This window comes from Procambarus clarkii, unplaced genomic scaffold (genome assembly GCF_040958095.1).
Source record: "Procambarus clarkii isolate CNS0578487 unplaced genomic scaffold, FALCON_Pclarkii_2.0 HiC_scaffold_155, whole genome shotgun sequence".
Classification (NCBI taxonomy): domain Eukaryota; kingdom Metazoa; phylum Arthropoda; class Malacostraca; order Decapoda; family Cambaridae; genus Procambarus; species Procambarus clarkii.
Genome location: NW_027189188.1, coordinates 325,001 through 334,735, shown reverse-complemented (window position 1 = coordinate 334,735; position 9,735 = coordinate 325,001).

Sequence of the window (9,735 nt, the reverse complement as noted above, 5' to 3'; positions counted from 1 at the left end):
GATGACACTAGAATCTTCACGAGAGTTGGCAACATAGAGAACACGGCAAACCTCCAATCAGATGTAAATCAGGTCTTTCTATGGGCTACAGAAAATAACATGGTGATTAACGAACATAAGTTTCAGCTCATGCGCTACGGAAAAAATGAAAATATAAAAACGGAAACCACTTACAAAACTCAGTCAAATCATAACATTGAACGGAAAAGCAACGTAAAGGATTTGGGTGTACTGATGTCAGAAGGCCTTACATTTAAAGAACACAATAAAGTAGCCGTCACAACTGCAAGAAAAATGACAGGATAGATAACAAGAACTTTTCACACTAGAGATGCTATACCGATGATGATAGTTTTCAAGACGCTAGTGCTCTCTAGAGTGGAATACTGCTGCATAATGAAAGCCCCTTTCAAAGCTGGAGAAATTACTGACCTATACTTATGCATTTAACTTCGGTTTAACACAACAGGCACCAGACACACGCTAGGCATCATACACACTAGGATAAAACAAACATTAGGCTGGAAGTCAGAAAAGAATTCAAAGAATTTTACTGGAAAGGCTTGCTGTTAGGAAAGGAAGTAATTGAGATGAATTAATGCACAGTATGTCAATTTTGTGAAATATATGATAAAGGAACAAAAACATTTTGACTTTTGACAAAACGACTCTACTACGCTCGCTACGTAGTATACGTGCACGCTACGCTCCTCACTCTAAGCTGTATATCAGCCCTTAAACTTACGCCAGATGATGTAGACCGCCACCCACAGGCAGCTAAGTACATGGAGTCCAAGCATGTTATAGCAAAACCAAAGTAACCGACCAAAATCAATTCATTCCATCTCAAATAAGTTTCAAAACATTCCTCTACGGCTGTGAGTACCAGTGCATGCTGCCGCCACCGCGCTGCCTGACGCAAGTTTCTTCACAACATATACCCCCCAGTCCATTCTAACCAATCATGTCTCCTAAAAATGTGACTGTGCAGGGAAATAAGGGCAACAAACCCCTTAACAAGGCATCCATCCCGGCCAACTCTAACAATATCCGTGTTTCTCCGTCTGGAAGCTCAGGGGTCCGGGGTGGCGGGGCTGCCCTCCCCTCCACCCCATTGAGCAAGGGAGCAGAGTCCTCTCAACCCTCTCCTATGAACATGCTAGCATCCCAGTATAAGCAACTCAAGCGAGCTTCCGGTCCCTCACCGGAATTCACTAACTGGACCGAGAATCAGTGGTTCAAAAAGTTGTGCCTAGTCCTCGAGTCACAAAATACTATCATCTTGAGTCTTCTCAATGAGAATCTAGCGAACCACGCTAATCTCCAACAACAACAACAAGAAATAACCCTCCTCCGCGAGGATATTAGAAACTGCAAGGCTAGCCAAGACCAACTACAGCATGATTTGAATGATCTCCGTGAGGAAAACAACCTTCTGAAAACTTATGAAGCCATAAAAAAAACAGGAGGAAGCTCTCAGCAAAATGACTGCATGTATCAGTACATTTTCAGCCCAACGTTCCGTCTCCCAGGAGGAACAAGACCAGCAAAAGCTGCTAGACTCTGTTATCGTGTCGTCCCAAGATATACCTGTGAAACATGAAGGTGAAAATTGTGTCGAAATAGCTCAGGATCTCTTAAGAAACAAATTGCAGCTCAGTCTAAACAAAACTGACGTTATTGCTGCCTACAGAGTAGGCAAAAAGAATCCATCAGGTCAAAACCAACGGAAAATTCGCCTGAAGCTGTCTTCCCAGTTCACGAAATCCCATCTAGTCCGGACAACTGCATCCCAACGGAAGGGATTATACATCAACGAGTGCTTGACCAGGAACAGACAGCAACTCCTCTACCGCCTGCGTCAAATCCGTCAACAAAACCCAGATGCGATTCATCAGTGCTTCGTTAGAGATGGACTGATAAAGGTGAGGAAAACCGCAGAGGGCAAAATGTTTACAATTACTAATGAAGAGAACCTCAACACTTTCCTCTCCCAATGTGGTTTGTCTCACCTTATTATCACTCCCAGTGAATTAACTTAATTAACCCCCTTTCAACTAGTGGGGCTAGGTATCCTAAGTCTCCTTGTTTCATTTTCTAACTTAATTTTTAACTTACTCTTAACTAGTCATTTACTGAAATTATTTAATTGAGTGCATTAATAGTTCTTCAGGTCTTATTAATTATACAGTCATAACTGAACTATTTACAGTTAATAATCATTAGCTAAAATTTGCCTATGTTTATTATTCAACTTTTCTTTGATTTCATTTATTACCTAGGTTGCCTAGCCTCACCATGCTCCCTTTCTCCATTGTACCCCTGGCTTTGCCTGCATCTCAAATTGCAAATTGTTACTTACAGTGTACCTGAGAGTACTTGTAAGCAATCTACCTCATTTTTCATTTTTGCTCAATTTGTTTTTGTATTGCTTAGTCTTGTTTATATTTTTGTTTTGTATTTCTATATCTTTTGTTTTGTGTAGTCCATGTTTATATGTTTTTTCTTTAATCTCATTTATTACCTAGGTTTCCTAGCCTAGCCATACTCCCTTACTCCATTGTACCCCTGTAAGCCCCTTGTAAGCTACCTTTTTTTTTTTTTTTGTTATTCATTTTGTGTTTGTTTTGTACAGTATTGTGTACATATTTTTCCCTATTTCATAGCTTATTTCTACCTTATAATTTGCCTTTCTTTCCTTGTTTTTTCCTGCAATCAGCTTTTTTTATGCAGACAAGTATAGACCCAGAACTTAACCTCTTATCCACTATCTATGACAATAATCACTTTAATGATCTAAATTGCAGATATTATGCAGCACATGATGTAAACAATGTATTAACTCATAATCACAATATCTCTGTAATCAATTTGAACGTTAGATCCCTAGGTAAACACTTCGATGATGTTAGTGCCTTGATTGAAATTATTGACAACAAATTCTCTTTTATTATACTTACTGAAACATGGTTGAAAGAGGATACTACTCAACTCTTTAACATGCCTAACTACTCAGCTATTCACAACTGTCGTCAACTTCAGAGAGGTGGTGGCACTGCTCTTTACTACCACCAAGAACTAACATGCTTAAAAGAAATTAGAACTAGAGACTGCTATGGGGAGTATATCTTCGCCAGCTTCAGAGTCAAGGGTGCCGAGTCTGTCCTGTCTGTGGGTGCAGTTTATAGAATTATTAACACTGATGTGTCCGAATTCAACTCAAACCTTAGAAATCTAATACTTGATAACAGACTGAACAAAAACCACCTAATTATCGCAGGGGACTTTAATACTGACCTCTGCGAGCCAGAACACCCTACTGCTGTTAGCTTCCTCAACTGTATGAATTCCTGCTTCCTCATACCCTTAATCACTAGACCTACTAGAATCACTGATAGCACTGCCACGACTCTAGATCACATCTGGACAAACATAATCTCTCCGATTACTTCAGGTATAATCACCGATAGCACTACAGACCATTACCCCACATTTCTCTTAACTAACATTAGCAAACCACCTCTTGAGTCAAGAGAGATACGTTTTAGACTACACAATGAAACTGCTATAGACAATTTTATAACTGCTGCTGATAATGTCAACTGGGAGTCCGAGTTAGGTAACATAGAAGACATCAACCAAGCAGTGCAATCTTTTCTTCAAAAAACTCTTAGCTTTTATAATGCCCACTGTCCTCTGCTTACAAAGCAAGTCACAACCAAAAGGCTTAACAATCCCTGGCTTACAAAGGGAATACTTAAATCTATTAATAAAAAACATGACCTTGAGAAGAAGTATAGGTTAGGAATTGTCTCCAAAGAATTCTGAAAGAATTACTCATTATTGCTATCTAAGATAATTAGACGAGCCAAAACTAAATACTACGAAGATAAATTTACCCAAATAAAGAACAACATTAAACAAACTTGGAGCACAATTTCACAAATATTGGGATCAAAGAAGTCTTTAAATAACAAACCGACTCTCCTGTCTAATAACGATGGTCAGCTTTCAGCCTCTGATTCTGCTATTGAGTTCAATAGGTTCTTCTCTTCCATTGGTTCATCCCTTGCAAATGATATTCTATCTTCCAGTACTGACATTAAGGACTATCTTACAGGTAACTATCCACAGTCTCTGTACCTAAAGCCTATTAATTCCACTGACGTCAATGAGATAATCCTTTCCCTCAAAACCAAGTCTGGTGCCCTTGAGGAGATACCAACTTTAATTTACAAAAAAGCCTCCAGATCTTTAGCCCCTGCTATTGCTTTGCTCTTCAACAAGTCACTTGAACTCCAAGCCTTTCCTGATATTCTAAACAAAGCGAGAGTAACGCCTGTCCACAAATGTGGTGATCTCACAGATGTTAACAACTACAGACCTATATCAATCCTGCCAAACTTGTCAAAAATTTTTGAAAAACTAATCTATAAGCAGCTTTACTCATATCTAGCCAAACTCAATATACTTAGCGCTTGCCAATATGGCTTCAGACCCAAAAAAAGCACTAACGATGCACTTATTAGTATGCTTAACTCGATTCATACAGCTCTTGATAAAAATGAGTTCCCTGTTGGGTTATTTGTGGACCTGCGTAAAGCTTTTGATACTGTCAACCACCAAAATCTTCTTCTTAAATTACATCATTATGGAGTCAGAGGACACTCCCTACAATACCTCAAATCCTACCTTACTGACAGGCTCCAATATGTTTCTGTGAATAATACAATTTCTCCCACCCTACCCATCAACATTGGTGTTCCTCAGGGCAGCATACTTGGCCCTCCCCTCTTTCTCATCTACATTAATGACCTTCCAAATGCCTCCCAACACCTTAAACCAATTCTATTTGCTGACGACACAACCTTCATTTACTCCAGTCCTGACCCCCTTGCTCTATATGCCACAGTAAATACTGAGCTAAATAAAGTCCATCTTTGGCTAACTGCCAACAAACTCACCCTTAACATTGACAAAACTTTCTATATTCTGTTTGGCAATAAATCCTCTAATCAAATAAATCTCAAAATAAACAATACCCAAATTTGTAACAAATTAGATGGCAAATTCCTTGGCATTCTCATTGACCACAAGCTGAATTTCCAGGGACACATTCTAAATATATCAAAAAAACAATACAACAATACAATACAATTCAATTTTATTTAGGTAAGGTACATACATACAATAAATTTTACAAGGATTGGTTGACTTATAGGTAGAGCTAGTACATACAATGCCTAAAGCCACTATTACGCAAAGCGTTTCGGGCATGATAAACTTAAATGACAAGCTTAATACTAATTGAGCATAATGAGTAGAATGAAAACAAGAAATGGAAACATAGATGAAAAAGCAGCACAAATACAATTATGTCGACAAACAGCGCTCTTTAAAGAAAAACAGACATTGGTTGACAATAGAAGGGTAAGGTAGGTTATAGGGAATTTATTAGGTATAGCTTCGTTTTTAACTTAAACTGGTTAAGAGAGGTACAGTCTTTAACATGGTTGGGAAGGTCATTCCACATTCTGGGCCCCTTGATTTGTAGAGCATTTCTAGTTTGATTAAGTCGTACTCTAGGAATATCAAAACTGTATTTATTTCTGGTGTGGTGCTCATGGGTTCTGTTACAACCTTCTATGAAGCTTTTGAGATCAGGATTGGCATTATAGTTTAGCGTTTTATATATGTATAATACACATGAGAGAATGTGCAGTGACTTAATGTCTAACATATTCAGAGATTTGAGTAAGGGTACCGAGTGATGTCTGGGGCCAGAATTGGATATTGTCCTAATAGCAGCTTTGTGTTGAGTAATTAGAGGACGTAAGTGATTTTGGGTAGTAGAGCCCCAAGCACAAATACCATAATTGAGATATGGATAGATAAGGGAGTAATAGAGTCACCAGGGCAGGGCGTGGTACATAATATCTGATCTTAGAAAGAATGCCCACAGTTTTTGAAACTTTTTTTGATATGTTTAGAATGTGTCCCTGGAAATTAAGCTTGTGGTCAATGAGAATGCCCAGGAATTTGCCATCTAATTTGTTACAAATTTGGGTATTGTTTATTTTGAGATTTATTTGATTAGAGGATTTATTGTCAAACAGAATATAGAAAGTTTTGTCAATGTTAAGGGTGAGTTTGTTGGCAGTTAGCCACAGATGGACTTTATTTAGCTCAGTATTTACTGTGGCATTTAGAGCAAGGGGATCAGGACTGGAGTAAATGAAGGTTGTGTCGTCAGCAAATAGAATTGGTTTGAGGTGTTGGGAGGCATTTGGAAGGTCATTAATGTAGATGAGAAAGAGGAGAGGGCCAAGTATGCTGCCCTGGGGAACACCAATGTTGATGGGTAGGGTGGGAGAAATTGTATTATTCACAGAAACATATTGGAGCCTGTCAGTAAGGTAGGATTTGAGGTATTGTAGGGAGTGTCCTCTGACTCCATAATGATGTAATTTAAGAAGAAGGTTTTGGTGGTTGACAGTATCAAAAGCTTTACGCAGGTCCACAAACAACCCAACAGGGAGCTCATTTTTATCAAGAGCTGTATGAATCGATTTAAGCATACTAATAAGTGCATCGTTAGTGCTTTTTTTGGGTCTGAAGCCATATTGGCAAGGGCTAAGTATATTGAGTTTGGCTAGATATGAGTAAAGCTGCTTATAGATTAGTTTTTCAAAAATTTTTGACAAGTTTGGCAGGATAGATATAGGTCTGTAGTTGTTAACATCTGTGAGATCACCACATTTGTGGACAGGCGTTACTCTCGCTTTTTTTAGAATATCTGGGAAGGTTTGGAGTTCAAGTGACTTGTTGAAGAGCATAGCAATAGCAGGGGCTAAAGATCTGGAGGCTTTTTTGTAAATTAAAGTTGGTATCTCCTCAAGGGCACCAGACTTGGTTTTAAGGGAAAGGATTATCTCATTGGCATCAGTGGAATTAATAGGCTTTAGGTACAGAGACTGTGGATAGTTACCTGTAAGATAGTCCTTAATGTCAGTACTGGAAGATGGAATATCATTTGCAAGGGATGAACCAATGGAAGAGAAGAACCTATTGAACTCAATAGCAGAATCAGAGGCTGAAAGCTGACCATCGTTATTAGACAGGAGAGTCGGTTTGTTATTTAAAGACTTCTTTGATCCCAATATTTGTGAAATTGTTCTCCAAGTTTGTTTAATGTTGCTCTTTATTTGGGTAAATTTATCTTCGTAGTATTTAGTTTTGGCTCGTCTAATTATCTTAGACAGCAATAATGAGTAATTCTTTGAGAATTCTTTGGAGACAATTCCTAACCTATACTTCTTCTCAAGGTCATGTTTTTTATTAATAGATTTAAGTATTCCCTTTGTAAGCCAGGGATTGTTAAGCCTTTTGGTTGTGACTTGTTTTGTAAGCATAGGACAGTGGGTATTATAAAGGCTAAGAGTTTTTTGAAGAAAAGATTGCACTGCTAGGTTGATGTCCACTATGTTACCTAACTCGGACTCCCAGTTGACATTATCAGCAGCAGTTATAAAATTGTCTATAGCAGTTTCATTGTGTAGTCTAAAACGTATCACTCTTGACTCAAGAGGTGGTTTGCTAATGTTAGTTAAGAGAAATGTGGGGTAATGGTCTGTAGTGCTATCGGTGATTATACCTGAAGTAAGCGGAGAGGTTATGTTTGTCCAGATGTGATCTAGCGTCATGGCAGTGCTATCAGTGATTCTAGTAGGTCTAGTGATTAAGGGTATGAGGAAGCAGGAATTCATACAGTTGAGGAAGCTAACAGCAGTAGGGTGTTCAGGCTCGCAGAGGTCAATATTAAAGTCCCCTGCGATAATTAGGTGGTTTTTGTTCAGTCTGTTATCAAGTATTAGATTTCTAAGGTTTGAGTTGAATTCGGACACGTCAGTGTTAGGAATTCTATAAACTGCACCCACAGTCAGGACAGACTCGGCACCCTTGACTCTGAAGCTGGCGAAGATATACTCCCCATAGCAGTCTCTGGTTCTAATTTCTTTTAAGCATGTTAGTTCTTGGTGGTAGTAAAGAGCAGTGCCACCACCTCTCTGAAGTTGACGACAGTTGTGAATTGCTGAGTAGTTAGGCATGTTAAAGAGCTGAGTAGTATCCTCTTTCAACCATGTTTCAGTAAGTATAATAAAAGAGAATTTGTTGTCAATAGCTTCTATCAAGGCACTAACATCATCGAAGTGTTTCCCTAGGGATCTAACGTTCAAATTGATTACAGAGATATTGTGATTATGAGTTAATACATTGTTTACATCATGTGCTGCAAAATATCTGCAATTTAGATCATTAAAGTGATAATTGTCATAGATAGTGGATAAGAGGTTAAGTTCAGGGTCTATACTTGTCTGCATAAAAAAAAAAAGCTGATTGCAGGAAAAACAAGGAAAGAAAGGCAAATTACAAGGTAGAAATAAGCTATAAAATAGGGGAAAAAATGTACACAATACTGTACAAAACAAACACAAAAGGGGCTTACAGGGGTACAATGGAGTAAGGGAGTATGGCTAGGCTAGGCAACCTAGGTAATAAATGAGATTAAAGAAAAAACATATAAACATGGACTATACAAAACACAAGATATAGAAATACAAAACAAAAATATAAACAAGACTAAGCAATACAAAAACAAATTGAGCAAAAATGAAAAATGAGGTAGATTGCTTACAAGTACTCTCAGGTACACTGTAAGTAACAATTTGCAATTTGAGATGCAGGCAAAGCCAGGGGTACAATGGAGTAAGGGAGCATGGCGAGGCTAGGCAACCTAGGTAATAAATGAAATCAAAGAAAAGTTGAATAATAAGCATAGGCAAATTTAAGCTAATGATTATTAACTATAAATAGTTCAGTTATGACTGTATAATTAATAAGACCTGAAGAACTATTAATGCACTCAATTAAATAATTTCAGTAAATGACTAGTTAAGAGTAAGTTAAAAATTAAGTCAGAAAATGAAACAATGAGACTTAGGAAACCTAGCCCCACTAGTTGACAGGGGGTTAATTAAGTTAATTCACTGGGAGTGATAATGAGCTGAGACAAACCACATTGGAAGAGGAAAGTGTTGAGGTTCTCTTCTTTAGTAATTGTGAACATTTTGCCCTCTGCGGTTTTTCTCACCTTTATCAGTCCATCTCTAACGAAGCACTATTGAATCGCATCTGGTTTTTTTGACGGATTTGACGCAGGCGGTAGAGGAGGTGCTGTCTGTTCCTAGTCAAGCACTCGTTGATGTATAATCCCTTCCGTTGGGTTGCAGCTGTCCGGACTAGATTGGATTTCGTGAACTGGGAAGACAGCTTCAGGCGATTTTTCCGTTGGTTTTGACCTGATGGATTCTTTTTGCCTACTCTGTAGGCAGCAATAACGTCAGATTTGTTTAGAATGAGCTGCAATTTGTCTTTTATGATATCCTGAGCTATTTCGACACAGTTTTCACCTTCATTTTCCACAGGTATATCTTGGGACGACACTATAACAGAGTCTAGCAGCTTTTGCTGGTCTTGTTCATCCTGGGAGACAGAACGTTGGGCTGAAAATGTACTGATACATGCAGTCATTTTGCTGAGAGCTTCCTCCTGTTTTTTAATGGCTTCATCAGTTTTCAGAAGGTTGTTTTCCTCACGGAGATCAATCAAGTCATGCTGTAGTTGGTCTTGGCTTGCCTTGCAGTTTCTAATATCCTCGCGGAGGAGGATTATTTC